The sequence below is a fragment of the Pteronotus mesoamericanus genome, unplaced genomic scaffold, assembly GCF_021234165.1.
Source record: "Pteronotus mesoamericanus isolate MK-2021 breed Mesoamerican mustached bat unplaced genomic scaffold, CSHL_Meso_final contig_24, whole genome shotgun sequence".
NCBI lineage: Eukaryota > Metazoa > Chordata > Mammalia > Chiroptera > Mormoopidae > Pteronotus > Pteronotus mesoamericanus.
Window position 1 is genome coordinate 27,384,459 of NW_026555100.1, and position 16,700 is coordinate 27,401,158.

At 43.1% G+C, this 16,700-nt stretch overlaps 1 protein-coding gene across 4 annotated transcripts in view; it reads left to right on the top strand.

Annotated features, from left to right (window-relative positions):
* Positions 1–749: 749 nt before the first annotated feature.
* Positions 750–16,700, top strand: part of PCGF5 (polycomb group ring finger 5) — a 109,178-nt gene continuing 93,227 nt past the window's right edge. For 2 of the 4 annotated variants that reach the window (XM_054572835.1, XM_054572836.1), the window contains exons 1-2: positions 750–863; positions 8,108–8,192. The gene's annotated coding sequence lies outside the window, so the exon portion shown is untranslated. The remainder of the gene's footprint in view (positions 864–8,107; positions 8,193–16,700) is intronic. The other 2 variants (XM_054572839.1, XM_054572834.1) reach the window with 1 other exon arrangement.

The window sequence follows — 16,700 nt, forward strand, 5'->3', positions numbered from 1 at the left end:
TGGCCTGAAGGACTTTGAGACTAAGGGATTGGGGCTTGAGAACATGAGGAGTCATTGGAGGATCTCGAGCACCACGAGGCAAGGTCATTTCTGGGATGGCAACTTTGCTGCGCAAAGGGATGGATTACAAGCAGAGAAGCTGGGAGCCGGAGGGGAAGAAACTGCAGCTCCCGGGGATAGCTTATACAGGAAGCCCCGGCGCGACCATCGCCCAAGGGGCAGATCTACATTTGAGCTTCCTTTCTATCCATTCAAGGGCAAGTTTCCTCCGTCTGGGGGGAGGGGGTGAGTGCCCCTTCTATGGTTGGGTGATATACAGTCTCCGGCGTCACAAGTTTCGAATATCTCCTTGCCAATCGGCCACTACAGGTGGGCGATTGAGAGCTCTGGGCAAACATGTGGGCTCCACGGCCGCCCCTGGCAGCCGCGGCGGTTCGTCCCCTCCAGGCCCGGGCGCCGCCGCGGGCCGTGCCGGGCAGGGTGCTCCCGGAGCTGCGCGGCGGCTGCTCGAGGAGGCCTGGCGGGCGGCAGCGAGAGGCTGTGCCCCAGTTTGTGTCCAATCAGGGAGTGCGGGCTGTGCCCCGAGCCGGGCAGCAATGCGTAAACAAACCCACGGCAACTCCTCCGCCCCCTGGGCGCGCTCGCCCCGCGCCCGCCGCCGCTGTAGCCGGCTCCGCTCTGCTCGCGCCCGCCCGCCTGGCCGGCCGGCCCAGCCCAACCCCCCCGCCCCTCGCCTCTCGCACCCCCGCCGCCCCGCCCCGCCCCCGCCGGCGCGGGCTCCCTCACCTACCGCCCCACGCGCGCGCGCTCGCGCACCACGCGCCCCGCGCGGCCCGCCCGGATCGTGGCCTCTCGAGAACAAGGTAAGGGCGATGTGCGGGAACCCGGGCGGCTTCCCCGCCTGGCGCGGCCCGGGGAAGTTTCTGACGTCGCTCTTTTCCACTGGACTGGGGGAGGCTCCCGGCTCTCGGGGAGCCTGGCGGTCGGGAGGGGCGGCCCGGCCCCCGGGGGTCACAAGTTGCCCAACCTGACATTGGTGCGAGCGGGTGGCGCGGCGGGACCGGGCACTGTGCGGGCGAGGGGAGGGCCCCGAGGAACTTTCTCCTCCCCAGAGGGCTTCCCTCCAGCCGCGGCCGCGGCCCCGCCAAGGGAGCAGCCGGCTCCCTGGCTGGAGGGAGACCATGAAATGTGTTTGAAGAAGCTGACGCAGTTGGTGACGCTCGCTGCTTCCTGACGGGGACCGGCCACAGCAGCGCCTTCTCCGAGGAGGGACGAGCCGAGTCGGCGCTCGGGCCCTTCCCCCGCCCCGAAGCCGCGCGCCCCGGCGCCTAGTGCGGGGGCTGAAGGCGGGGGACGCAAGCATCTGGTCCCCGCTGGGGGACGGGCCCCAGCAACGCGCGTCGCTTCCGTTTTGATTCGCTCGGGTTATTATATAAGATGTCACGGAGAGGAAAGGGGCGAGCGGGAGGCGCGTTGGCGAGGGAGCGTCGGCCTGCCGCGAGTGGCGGGAGGGGCAGGAGGCAGAGCCGGGCGGGGACCCACCTGTGCGTCCGCCGCGCCCCCTGCGGGCGCCGCCCGTGCGCTTGCAGGGGTGGAATGGAGGTGAGGACCGAAGGGGCGGACAAATGTGCCTGTCGCTCCCCTCCCGGACCCGGGAACACTTAGAGAGCAGCCGAAACGTGCCTTTCCTCTCCGCCGCCTGGCTTGGGTCTACGTGTTTCTGGCTCCCGGCGTTTGTACTTTGAAACATTTGTTTAATATTAAGGAAGCTGCGTGTACGGCCGTCGTAGTACGCCCAGAACGTGTGACCGTGAGCTCCAAAACGTTGAATGAATCATCGCCCCGCGAACCGGGCACCGATGATTCCTGCGGGGTATACACGCGCGCGTACTCGCCGCGTGCCTCTGACCCAGGGTTAGCGGTCCTACTGCAGCAATGACGCCTGGAGGGGCGGGGAAGAGTTAATGCAAAAGGGTGACGGTTTATTTTTTCTCCCCTTCCGCGATTTGGGGGCAACTTTCGGGGGTGTCAGGTTCCGCAGATTTCCCGAGGCTTGTTCCACATTCTTGGAAAGGTTACAAGAGTCCACCTGGCAGCATTAATGAGTCGGTGGAGGAGCGCTGATTCGCTGCAGAGCTGGGTCCTGTCTCATTCAGAATTTGGATGGTGTCAAGTGAGGTTTTGGGCTCTGAGAGAATCCTTCTAGTAACTGCCTCTACTTAAGTACCGCTAAAGTCATCAGCAAAACTTGAAAAGTTGGTGGCTCTTAAAAGAAAAGTAAGTGGCTTCTAAGTAGAGAAGTCCTACTTAAAGAGTTGGAGGGGGCAGGGGTGAAAAGCCAAATCCTAATAATTTGCCATTAATAAAAAACTTTTGACCATTGTGACCTCCCTTGAAAGGCTAACTTGACTCATTTCCACCCCAACTAACCCTTAAAATTTTCTCATCACTTAGGACTGTACTTAGCAAAGAAGGCCCTCTTGATCACTTTAAGTAGCTTCTTACCCCTTCACTCCTCCTAGTCCTGTTTCATTGTCTTCATAGTATTTAATCACTCTATGAAATGATTTTATTTTAGGTGTTCTTTAAATGCGCTCTCGGCATTAGGATGTAAACCCCTACTCTGGCAGGAATTTTTTTTTAAAGATTTTATTTATTTATCTTTAGAGACAGAGGTAGGGAGGGGGAAAGAGGGAGCGAAATAACTATCCCTTGCCTCTGGGGAGTGGGGGTCCAGCTTGCCTGGCAGGCAATCCAGGCATGTGCCCGGACTGGGAGTCAAACCGGCAACCTTTTGTTTCACGGTCTGGCACTCAGTCCAGCTGAGCCACACCAACCAGGGCTTGCAAGAATTTTTGCCTGTTTTGTTCACTGCTGTAACTTTAGCACCTAGAACTATGCCTGGCATATATTAGGCACGCAGTATTTGTTGACTAGTGAATAAAGTAATTCATTTTTCCTGATTTCTTAGTAGAAATATCTTTGATAGTTAAAGTTCAGTGCCTTTATGGGCCAGGCACTAAGACGGTACAGTTCTCATTTTTTTTCTTCGAATTTTTTTGGTTGACTTCTTCCTCTGTGCGGTTAACTTACAGCACAAGATAGGTTTGCGCATCACGTCCTAAGATGCTGAATATGAAGAAAGAGAAGGCATGTGGAGCCTTGTCATGGGAAAGTGTGTTACTGTCTAAGTCAGTGGAGGATTAAAAATATTATCTGTCCTAGTTGAAAAAAAAGTGCAGGATATTGAAATGGAATCAGCAAAAATACTGATATTTAACATACTGACATTTCTATAGCCTTCTCTCTCCAACGCCTATGGCCCAACCTCAAATTTAGCTGCAGTTTGGGAAGGTCCATAGCAGGTAGAACTTAATATGAAGTATTGATTTAGCTAAATGAATATAAGATTTACATCTCTGCAGAGGTCTTAACTCTGCTTTGTTATTGTTAATGTTGCTAACTGAACTCCACTGGAAAAGTAGATCAAAGAAGTTACTTAAATTATATTTTAAACAATTTGAGCATAACAAATTAAAGCTATAATAATAAGCCAATGATATAAATGGGAGAACAATTTGAATGTAGTGCTTGCTACTACCTCCTTAGAGGGTAAACTTTAGTAAACTTTATATTAGAATAAACAATAAACTTTGGAAGCGTATTAGTCAGCTTTAGTCTTGTAGCAGTATTAAGAACTCAGTACGTCCAAAGTCACCTAGAAGATTGGGCACCGAGCAGTCCCCTTTCACTAACAGTCATTGTGGTCGCTTTACAGAAGCATAATCACATGAGTGAGCTTAGAGAAATTTAAAGCTAAAAAGGACCTTGAAATTGCTTGGCATACTTCATTCCTTTTTACAAACCACTTTCTGAGGAAACTAAGGCACAGTGAGGTTGCTTGACCAAGACGTGGCACAAGGATAAAAACCAAGGGTTCTGACTTATTGTCAGAAGTCCCTGAATTAGCCAAAGCTTCCTTAAGTGGAGGAAGAGTGACTTCTGCCATTAGTTGATTGTCTGCCTCTTGTGAACTCTCAGAGTAAACTCTTATCTTATACCCTCTCATGTGCCTTAGACATCTAGGGGCTCCACAAGTACTTGTTGAATGTGGTTGGACAAACAATGTATTTTACGTTGAAAATATACTTAAGAATCGAAAATGTAGGAAAGCATATCTCTTTCCCAGATTGAAGAAGTTTTCTGACAGTCGGAATGCTGGCAGTAATTAACCTTAGAACTTTTATAGTAAAGAAGCTACTCTTTAATTTTCATGTCTCCAGAATTTCCAGTAAAATGGCTTATAACTTATAAGTGTGCATGCTGGCTTAGTTAGCTTAACTGGGGAAACAGTAGGAAAGATACATGGTAGGTCTTGCCTCTGCTGCAGTGTCAATTAGGAAAGCCTAGGCTTTGACAGTGGATAGAATTGGGGCTGAAGCTCAGCTCTGCTCCTAACAGGGCTGGCTCTCGGTAGCAAGCTGCCTAACTTTTCTGAGCATTCTCTCATCTCCAAAATGGGGGTAGTACCGCTTAACGCAGAAGGATTTGTAGGACTGGCATAACGTATGTAAAGTGTCTGGTGTACACTAGGCTCTCAATGAACGGTAACAGCTGTAATCATGACTTCTGATGGATGTGGCCATGGGAACAGCTTAATCTCTCAAAGCTTCATTTTTCTCACCTGGAGAATTGGGGGTTGAGATGAGAGCGGAAAAGGAATGGAATGACCTCTAAGATTTTGTCCATCTCTGTGGTTTAAGGAACCCATAAAGAATGCATTATTCGACTGTAGCTTTAGTTTAAATAAAATGATTCACAGTGACCTAACAAGAGGACCTTGCAAAAGTGGCTAGTTTCTAGGCGTTCCTAAGAATTTAGCATAGTTAACTTTGATGACGTTAAGTACATTTTCATTATTTTACGTGCTATATAATGGATACAAAGTTAACTTAATATTCCCTTAATGTTCCAGTGTCTCAGGTTACTATATACCAGGCAGTATAAGGAGGATATAGGTTAATCAGACATGGACACTGTTTCACTGAGAGGCTGAAGAATCATATGTAGGGAGCATAAGATAGGTAACCAAACGCTATGTTACATACTGGAAGAACGGTTGCAGAGGCCTATCAAAAATGCTTTGTGACTACAGAGAAGGAAAAATTGGAGAAGACTTTATTAAAGAATTTTGAGTAAAGCCTTAAAGAACTGGTAGGACTTCAGCTGGCAGGGATGTGGGGACCAACCTGTACTAAGACGTGAAGGATATCCAGGAATGGAGGGGAATGTGGTGAAGCTGGAGGCACAGAGTCCTGGGGAGAGGATAGTGGGACAGAAGGCTGATGTTCAGGTTAGGACCATCTGGTGACTATCTTGATTGCTGGCTGAAGGAGCCAGTTTAGTAGGCAGTAGCTAATCATCAAAGGTATTTTAAGTGGGGGATGATATAATTAAAGCTATGCTTTAAGATGAACCTGCGTGAGAGGAGCAATGGGTAGTCCTAGGTAGAAAGTTATGAAAATATTCTCCAGAAGAGAAGCAGCAAGAACCTGAATTATGGTAGCGGTAGGTGCGTTGGGTGTGACCTTGTAGGAATAAATGCAGCAGGGCTTGTTGGCTAATTGGGTGAGGGAATCGAGGGGGAAATCAAAGCTGAAACTGAGTGACTTTGGGTGGCAATAGCAGGAATTGAAATAGTCAGGAAGGGCCACAAGTAAAGGCACCACAAGTAGTGTGCAGTCAGTAGAAATTTGTATAATTAATGGAAATGATTATAAGTTTGAATTTGGATATTTTCATGTTTTTCTGCCTATGGACAATCCAGATGGATGGGAGCCATTGGAAATAGAGGAAGATTTGGGGACATCCTTTTGAGGGGATGGTGAAGCTGTGAGAAGGGGTCAGAGTGTGGGGGGAAAGAATAAAAGGCCAGAGTAGGGCCTTGGTAAACCATTATTTGTGCTCTTAGACGGGGAGACAGATAGAGGCTGAAAGGACACTGAGAAGAAAGAAGCAAGAGGAAGAGATTGGGTTGGGGGAAAAAAAGATGACAAAGGCGACTTTGGAGGAGGCTGATTAGTAGAGGGGCTGACACTGAAGACTGGGAAGAGGTCATGAGATTTGTTAATGAGACAATTGTCAGTCGCCCGCCGTGGAGACTGGGGGCAGTGCAGCAGTGGAGAGGGAAGTCAGCCAGGTACCTGGAGAGTGTGCCTGAATGGGAAAGGAGATGGGGCGGTTCCTGTCAGCTATGACTGGCCTGTGAAAATCTGAGAGGTCAGTGACTGGAAGCCGTGGGAGTGCCAGTGAAACTTTCTTAAAAAGCAAAACCTTAAGTTCGAGAATGTTGTAGCTGTCAGTGGAGAAGGAGGAACTGAAGATCAAGAGAGGGAGTGGGAGGGTAATTAATGTACCAGGCCCTCCGCAGGTAGGAAGGATAGGAGCAAGATAGGGTGACCATGCGTCCTGATTGCCCGGGACAGCCTCGGTTCACAACTGCTATCCCAGTCTAATTATGGAATGATATATTAACAAATATTTGGACAAATAGTGTCCACTTTTATTCTAACAGAAAGTCTCTTTTTGAATAATACATTTTTTGGTGACCTTCGTCATGACACAGGTATAGTTATTCATGGATAAACAGATGTGTCATGGAAGGAAAAAGAGGTTAAATGAAGACAAAGAGAACTAAGGTTTGGAGAGGAAAGTTGGAAGCTGAGAGGGAGAGTGGCTGCATTCAAAGTGGGTTGGTTCCTTTCTGTTGGGGAAAAAAAATTAACAGAGGAGGCTAGTTGATTTGCTGAAAGTAAGTTGGGAGGTAGAGGAGAGTGGGAAGGATTTGGAGTAGCTGTGGATTTGCATGTGACAGGAGCCAACAGGGATGAGGGCCTTGATAAGTTGTTAAAAGGCCTTGGCCTTGTGATAGAACAGATCTTCCCTGTATTTATGGCTTTCTCCAGCAGTGCTCAGAAAGTTGGAAGTGGAGATGGTGTGAGTATCATGGAAACTGCCAACTCCATACAGGTCCTTGTTAAGAACACATGCAAGTGAAATCAGAGTGTTGATGGGCTGGGAAAATGAGCAGGAGATGTGAAATTAGAATGTATAGTGAGTGGCTGGTTTAGGAAGAATAAAGAAAAGAGACAAATGGTAATGTGGAGGGGTGGTTCTGAGGCTAGTGGCAAAGGGCATGGGGAACTTTCAGAGTGTCTTATTATGGAGGGGTCAGTTATGAGTGATGATGTAAATTCTCAATGCGCCTGAATTTGAGGGTGGTAAAGTGACATAGGCATGAGGTAGAAGGTCATTGATCTTAAGGAACTAGGAGGTCAAGATGTTGAAATGATTATATTTCAATGTCATTGTCTTTTAAACATTTTGGAATGTATTTACTATTAAAGCCTTTCCGAGCTTTTAATCCATAGATTTGGACCCATGGACAAAGCTGAAGTGGGGAAGGATTGAGGGTGGAGTTGGGGTGGGTGGGGGGGGAGAAAATGGTGGCGGGAAAATGGAGACAACTGTAGTTGAACAATAATAAAAAAAATTGTGGAGTACATTTATTATTAAAGCCTTTCTAAGCTTTTAATACGTAGACTTGGAAAGTACCTTAAATATAAGGGAGTTATTTCTTCATTTAAAAGATGAGGAAGCTAACATCTTTTAAAGACTTTCTGGAAAGATTACAGCTTACCCAGATCACAGATGTGTGTTTCTGGAAAGAATTGGAATCTCTGAATTTCAGTTTAGTATTGCTCAATAGGGCAGTAGAAGTAAAGGATCCACTGAACAAAATCTTAGAATGCTTCCTCACCATTCAGCTTGTCCTCTACTTTTAGAATACCAGTGTTTGTGGGCCTGGAACTCCACTGAGGAGAGCTCCACTGAGGAAAGGCTGTATGTGAAAAACCCATTGCCAGCATCATACTCAATGGGCAAAAACTACAAGCGTTCCCCTTAAGATTGAGAGGAATACAGAGATGTCTTCTTTTACCTCTCTTATTCATCGTAGTATGGGAAGTCCTAGCCACAGCAGTCAGACAAGAAGATATAAAAGGCATCCAAATTGGAAAGGAAAAAGTAAAACTGTCTTTATTTGCAGATGTCATGATGCTATACATAAAGAACCTCAAAGATTCCACCAAGAAACTACTAGACTTGATCAATGAATTCAGCAAAGCAGCAAGGTAAAAAATTAATATCCAGAAATCAGTTCCATTTTCATATGCCAATAATGAAGTAACAGAAAGAGAAATTAAGAAAACAATCCCATTCACAATTGCTTCAGAAATACCTAGGAATAAATCTAACAAAGGATGTAAAAGACCTGCACTCAGAAAATTATAAGACACTGAAGAAAGAAATTGAAGAGGATACAAGTAAATGGAGGCACATACTATGTTCATGGACAGGAAGAATTAACATCATCAAAATGTCCATGCTACCCAAAGAAATCTATAGATTCAATGCAATTCCTATCACGATTTCAATGACGTATTTCACAGAACTAGAACAAATATTTTAAAAATTTATGTGGAACCACAAGGCCCCGCATAGCAACAGTGATCCTGAGAAAGAACAACAAAGTTGAGGGAATCATGCTACCCAGTATCAAACTATAATATAAGGCCATATTAATCAAAACAACATGGTACTGCATTAGAAACATAGCTCAATGGAACAGAATAGAAAGCCCCGAAATAAACCTGCACCTTTATAGTCAATTAATATTCAACAGGGGAAGCAAGCCTATATGATGGGTTAAAGGTAGTTTATTCAATAAGTGGTGTTGGGAAAAGTAGACAGATACATGGAGAAAAATGAAACTAGACCACCTTCTTATACCACACACAAGAATAAATTCAAAAGCGATTAAAAACTTAAATCTGAAGCCATAAAACTCCTAGAATAAAATATAGGCAATAAAATCTGAAAAATTGCTCATAGCAGTATTTTATCTGCCATATCACCCACTGCTTTTAGAACACCAGTGTCTGTGGGCCTGGAACTCCACTCAAGGAGAGCTGTGGAGTCAAGTCCATGTGCTCAGACTTCTAACTAAAAGGCAGGTAATGGCACCTTTGAGGCGGACACCGGAAAAGCACCAGTTTTTCCTCACCAATCAAGGAACGGATAAGAGTCAGTCAATAAGCAAAATATTAACTTGGTTATTTATGAAAGTCATATTGGAGAACATAGCTTAGTATGCAGCCCGAAGCCGTCCTGTGCACCATCTGCACCCTCGTCTGGACTCCCCCCCTACCAGATGCAAAGTTAGAGACTGCAGAGCAGAAATAACCAAGTTTCTGCCTGCCACTGCCCAGACAAAGAAAAAGATTAAGAGGCCAAATCGCTCATGCCTATTATCTTTGAGAGAAAAACTCCATTTGAGAACTGAAAAACAGACCCATGGCTGTCAAATGAATCGCTTCGCCTCTCTGAGGACGGAGATGATGAGGGCACGAGGACAGGAGTGGGTCAGGAATGTCCCTCCTTTGGAAACTATGTAAGAATGGGAAAGAGATATCTGTTCCCTTTAAACATAAAGTATTCGCCACTCTTAACTTTCTTGTTTGTACTTCAGTTAAACTAACTTCTGAAGCAGCAGGTGAATTTTTGTGTTAACTAGAAGTGAGTATAATGACTCAGAATGGTTTGAGCATAAGTCCTTAGTTAATCAGTGTTACAGCCATGCCCAGTGGCTCTTTCCGTGCTTCCAGGGAACCTCAGGAAACCCACAGATGTCAGAGGAGAACCCCCGCCCCACCCCGCCCGCACCCAGCTTTGATATCGTGTTTTTGAATTCAGCACTTTGGAAAAGTGGAAAGTTCTTTCTCCTCATAAGATGTGTAAGGAGCCCTCATTAGACACGTGATACTTGAAACTAGTCCTGATTCTGTCGCTATTGGTGACCTTACTAATAGCTCTTGAGAGCCTTAGTTTCCTTATCTGCAGCATAGGAGAAAATGATGACCGTTCTATTTCCCAGGTACTTCATGTGAAAGCTTTTTGAATATAAGTAGTCGTATGCAGTAGTCTCAATATTACCTTAAGGGATGCAAGGTCAACTGTGAAGTTTAAGAACTTTTTTAAAGAAAGTATTTCAAATAAAACAACTAAGGTGACTATTGAAATTTGGTGGGACTCTGGTTTAGGCACTTAAGATAAATCATGATGAGTTTTCTTCTTTTATCACTGTCAGTGTGTCTAATACATGGCCAAATGAGAGTAAAGCACTGTTTTATGACAAATTAAATTTCTACCTTTTTATTTCTCTTTTAACTGTTGAAAGTCTTTTTATTGTAAAATATAACACCTATATAGCTTCTGAAATGTAAATGTACAGTTCAATTAATTATTAAAAAGTGAATATCCATGCAACTGCTACCCAGCTCAAGAAATAGGACATTTTAATTTTTTTCCTCATAGGAATCATTTTTCTTTATTAGGAAAAAAAATGTTTTTCCTTTCAGGGTGGTCATGACTAATAGCAGGAGGCAAAAATATGTATGGAAGATGTGCTCCTTTTGAGTGGAATTAGATCAAAAGTATTATATTAGTTTTCTCTTATTTTTACTCTATAGCTATTTCTTATTTCTATAACTATGAATTTAGTGTTTAGGAGATGTGATGAGTTTTCATCTTTAAAGATCAAAATCTTTAGGCTAAGAGTCTTCAGATTAGTATCCTCTCGATGGTAGTCAAAAAAGTTGTAATCCTTTGAATGTGAGAAAAATCCTATGCTTAATTATTTTTTAAATGTTCCGATCATCCCTCCTTCGTGTATCTTTAGAAGCAAAACAGCTAAGACTCCAATATGGACAATGATTTTGTGTGGTAGTCAAAGGTCTTCTTGGAAAGCACTTGATCGTTATCAAGGCAAATACCTGTCAGCTCAGGTCACCATTGACTAGATTCGAAGTGGCAAGAAGGAGACAATAAAAACACCCTTATTGCATGAAAATCTGTGTTTTGTTTGTTTAATTATAATCTAGTGTTCTAAATTATACCATCTTTTAAGATTCAGTAAGTCAATAAGTTAAGTGTTTTTGTGGTATCCAGAAAAGATTCTCTTGAATAAGTTTTTTATACTTAAAAAAGAAAATGATAAACATTGAAATCATTAGAAAGGTATCTTATCATTGGAAAAGTAGCTAATCAGATGTGTCTATGAAAACAGAACAATTACAGGTGTTTAAAAAATTGATAAAGGCTCATCTTTTGGGGCAATTTGTATGGTCGTAAGATTTAGTTACAGGGATTTTAGATTAGAATTTGGTGGACTGAACATGTGTTTACTGTCCGTCCCACTGAGACACCACTACAGAAATGGTAAACCTGAGAAGAGGCAACAGCAGATGGGAGATGCCAACCAATTTTTGGAGGGTGAAAAACAAGCAGACCTGGGGCAACTGACTTAGTATAGCGGAGAAAGTTGATACTTAAGTGCCTTAAAGGAGGTTGGGAGTAGATACTGGGAAGAAAAAGCTAGTTTATCCCCCCAAATCCCAGACAGGCTCTGGAATTGGAGACTTTGAATTAGGGCCTAGGGCTGACAATAAGGTACTGATTGAAAGTCTGTAAAAGAAACGACAGCCTCGCTTAACTTTCCCTGCCCCTTATGGCAAGATGAAGTCCTTGCCAGATACTGGACATTTTTCCTTGGGAGAAATTGAAGTAAATGAACAGTATTCCTGATTTAGGGATATCAGGCAAAAAAAGAGGGAAGGGGTAAAATGTTCAGCTGAAAACAAATTTAATTAACTACTGTGCATACCAAACAGTGAGACCCTATGCTCTTTTTACCTACCCTGATTCTGGGATAGTTAAGTAATTACCAATATAGGAAGCATATTAAAGGACTCCTCTCTGGGTGAAATGAAGATCCCTAGAGAAAATTCCTATAAATACATCTGAGGTCCCACAACAACAAAAACAACAAAACTAGAGTGAACCCTCAGCAGCCCTACTTCCTCTGCTCTGTAAACATGGAACTTGCAGTGAGCTTTTTAGTGCCTTACTCTTAAATACAAATAGATGGCCAATGAATATGAAACCAGAACAAATGAGAAAAAAATCATAGGGGAAACAAATGCAAGGACAAGAATAAAAATGAAAATAATCAAAACCAACCCACATGGAATTAATGCAATAAGACAGAGCTATAAAAAAGTAAGAATCAGAGAATAATGATCTTGGAAATTAAAAGTAACATGGTAAAAAAAAATAATTGGAACAACCAGAAGATAAAGTAGAACTAAAAGCCAAAAGCAAGAAAAAAGAGAGAAAAAATAGATGATAAGTTCAGCAGAGATTATATCATACTAATAAGAATTCCAGAAAGAAACTACAGATAAAAGTAGAGGAAATTATCAAAGAAGTAATACGAGAATTTTTTTAGAAGTGGAGGACATACATTTGTAGATTAAAAGGATTCACAAAATAGCCAGGAGAATGAATGATAAAAGATCCACCAATGTATAAGGCGTATCATTGTAAAATTTCAATATGCCAAGAAAAATGGGAATATCCTAAATCTCATCTTTGGCAGGGCGGGGGGACCCAGATCACATGCAAAAAATTGGAAATTGGCATGGCACCAGATTTCTAACAGTATCGCAGGAACAATGGATTAATTCCTTCAGAATTCTGAGAGAAATTATTTACAATCTAGTATTTCCAACACAAACTATCAAGTGGAAGACAGTTGGAGGTCTCAAAAGCTTATCTCTATGCATCAGATGCTGTATTTTACCAAAATGTGGGCATAAACCAAGAAAGAATAATAAGTGAGATTCTGGAAACAGGGAGTCAAACATAGGAGAAAAGCAGAAGAAAATTCTGGGATGATACGAGAAATTTCAACATGACAGCACAGCCCTAAACAGAAGCCAGTCCAGATCAGAATAGGGGGAGGGGCCACTCCCGGACTTTCCAAATGAAAACCAAAACAAAACTGATAGACCATCTGATATATTTGACCAAATGCAAGACATTCTTCAGGGGGGCTTTCCAGGTCCTGTGGAGCATGTGGGATGAATTATTGATTCAAAAAAAACCTGGTAGATTAAAAAATGGCAATTATAAACTCCAGAGAAGTAACAGCAAAAGAAAAGACACATGAGTGAATGGGCTCTGCAGATAATGATATTCACATAGGACTGTACATGACTAAGCTGCTATAACAGAGACTCCATGGGACTGTGACTTGAACAAAGGAATTTATTTTTACCTCATTTGACAGGTCAAGGATGAGCATTTCAATTGAGTTGATGCTTCTGCTCTGTGCAGCCTTTCATGAACCCTGATTCCTTCCATCTTGCTGCTCTGCCACCTTCTAAGACATTGTTCTGATCTGCTTGGTTAAAACCTGGTGGTAGCGTATCTCTGTGCCAGCCTATGAGATGGGGATAGAAGAGTGAGGGACAAAGGCTTAAGGCCCATGCCTGTAAGTGGCGCACATCACTTTCACTCCTACTGCAGTGGTGAAAATTTAATCATAAGGCCACACCTAGGGGCAGTACTCAAAATGGTCAACAAGTGGTAACCCAGGCACTAACCAATCATAACACAGGTCTGCTATAGAGCAGGAGGGCTCTGGTACATTAATACACTGGAATACTACTCGACCATAAAAAAAAATGCAATCTTACCTTTTGCGATAGCATGGTTGGCCCTAGAGGGTATTATGCTAAGTGAGAAGTTAGACAGAGAAAGGCAGATACCATAGAAACAGACTCATAGATACAGAAATAGACTGACAGTTGTCAGAGGGGCGAGTGTTGGGTGGTCTGGGTGGAAAAGGTGAAGAGAGTAAGCAGTATAAATTGCTAGCTGCAGAATATTCACAGAGATGTAGATTAAAACATAGGGTATGTAGTCAGTAGTATGGGACCAGATGGGTACTTGAAATATCAGGGGACCACTCTGTAAAGTACATGATTTTCTAACCACATTGCTCTACATCTGGAACTAATACAGAATAATATTGAGTGTAAACTGTAATTGAAAAATAAAAATAATTTAAAAAAAAAAGAACTACCAAAAATAAGAAGAGAGCTCTCCAGAAGCTCCTTGTTGTATCAATGTTAGCCCTTTGTTTGCCAGAGTATGGGACAGGGGGACAAAAGAGGGTCCCTCGGGGAGTTTGAGAGCAGCTTGGGCAGCAGCCATTTAGCAGCCAATGTGGAAGTATTTTAATAACCGTATAACGGTACTAAAACACACAGCCTGAATATCAATCCTGACCATGCATGACTGCAAGAGAGGCTGGGAAAAAATGGTGCTATAAGTGTACTAGGAGACTGAAAGAAGATAAGCTAATGCATGATAGGACATCGGCAGTTACATGAGTTACTAAATTAAAGTTGAAAAGTAATCAAGAAATATCAGTATATATATATATATATATATATATATATAAAAAACTTAGGAATATATAGTTAAATATCAAACGAGATAGCTGAATTTTTTTAAGTAGTTTGCTTTTGGGAAATGGGTTTGGGGGTGAGGGGAGAGGTGACACAGGTTACTGCTGTGTTTTCATGTTAAGCCTGGTACACTGTTTGAGTTCTTAAATAATTTGCATGGATCATGTTGATCAAAATAAAATGAGTAAGAAAAAAAGTAACACAGTGGTAATAAGTGGATTAGGGGATGATTTACACGGATCTGAAGCTTTAAAAAGTATATGTTAAAAGTTAAGAAATGTTTCCAAGAGAACCCTGCCTCACAACCGTGATTCCAGCCCTCACTCTGTCTCAAAATCATTTGAGGGAGCCTTTAAAAAAAAAATATATATATATATATATATTTATTTATTTATTTATTTATTTTTAGAGAGAGGGGAAGGGAATGAGAAAGAGAGGGAAAGAAACATCAATGTGTGCCTGCTTCTCATGTGCCCCCTACTAGGGACCTGGCCTGCAATCCAGACACGTGCCCTGACTGGGAATCGAACCTGTGACTCTGGTTCACAGGCTGGCACTCATTCCACTTAGCCACACCAACCAGCGTTTGAGGGAGCTTTTTAAAAATTCAAATGACTTCCTCCATCGCAAGAGTCCGACTTACTTGGCTTTGGTTGGGCCCCAAGGGATCAGTTAACTTTTAAGAGAACCCCAGCTCCTTCTGATGTATAGGGAGGGCTAACTCCTGGTCTAGTAGTTGAAACACCTTTGCTTCTGCTTCATAAATATTTCCTGCTTTCTTCCTATCCTCTCTCACTGCTTTTGCTTCAAGTCAGATCTTACCTACCTCTCCATTCTGAACTAATACAGTCTATTCTGGGTCAGAAGAGTAGAAGGAGAGAAATGGAGAGACATGGGAGAGGTCATTTGGAGGACCGTGAATAATGAGAATGGCTATACAGCCAGCCAATATTTGCTTTTGTTTCACAGAAATGACTTTAATTGATTGGCCTTATCTTGAATTTCTGATAGAGTAATTTTAAAGCGCAAGTTCAAGTGAATTTGAATAACATTTTGCTATTTCTTTACCTTCAGTGTTGCCTCCTGAATCTAACTCAGCTGCATCCTCAGACTGTCCTCCAGTTCTTTTACTTCCGGTTTTGCCCCTGGTGCTCCCAGCTGTGGTCTACCAGATGTTCACCAGTAGCGGCATTGCCATTTCACACCTGGGATCTCCAGCAGTTTTCATAGCTCCCTAGTTTTCTGTGAGGCAATTCTTAGAAAGGTGATTAGCAAGCAAGAGATGAAGGAATATTAGAATTATATATTCACCAAGGTTAGACATCTTGTTTCATTGGCATTTGACTAAAGAGATTTAATATACCTGAAAGAAAAAATGTTTGTTATGTGAATGAGAGAAATATTTAAGACCTCAGGGAAAAACTTAAAGTCTGACATTAGATTTTTAAAAATATCAATAATTACAGGCATAATTAAGGTTTCCTTTGTACTTTTCCCCAGTCCCATTTCCTGCCTCCCTAGACTCAACGGTTCTCGGTTCTCACGTACAAGGCGAGTCAGTGATCTCCCGTGAGGGTTACACATCAAACCAGTGCCTGCTCTGTACTGTGGTAGGACTTCCCTCTAGCATTCTGTCCAGTATGTGGGGAGCTGTCCTGCCAGTTTCTGAGGGATTACCTTACACTTAATACATGTGTTAATCTGGGCCAAAGTGTGATCTTTGCGGTGAGGGGTTGACCCATCTCATCAACAAGTCTCATTTAGAGCTTGCCAGACTCTTCCAGGACATTTTACTGTGGACTCAAACTCATTTAATCTCAGGTGGGGCCTGAGATTCTGCATTTCTAATGCGCTCCCAGGGGATGTTCCTGGTCCACAGATCACACTTCGGGAAGCAAGCTTCCGGCTAATGGTAGTCAACTCTATTTGCTCTTCAGACGCTTCTAGAACCTGTGTCCCTAGTGATTCTGACTTAATTGGTCCAGGGTGGGGCCTAGATATAATATACATATTTGTGTATGTGTGTATGTATATTTTGTCTAACTTCCCAAGTGACACTTATATGCAAATAGGATTGAGAACCACTGTTAAGAGCTCTGCACACTTCTGCCATGACTCAGAGGTAAAGCTCTTCTTAGGTGGATTTTGTAGCAGTCTGGGAAGCACTTTTTTACAGAGCCTTTATGACACGAATCCACCTGCTTTATGGATACAGTCCTTGGAGAAGGGATTCCTCTTGGATTGCGAGGTTCCTTAAGATGAGGC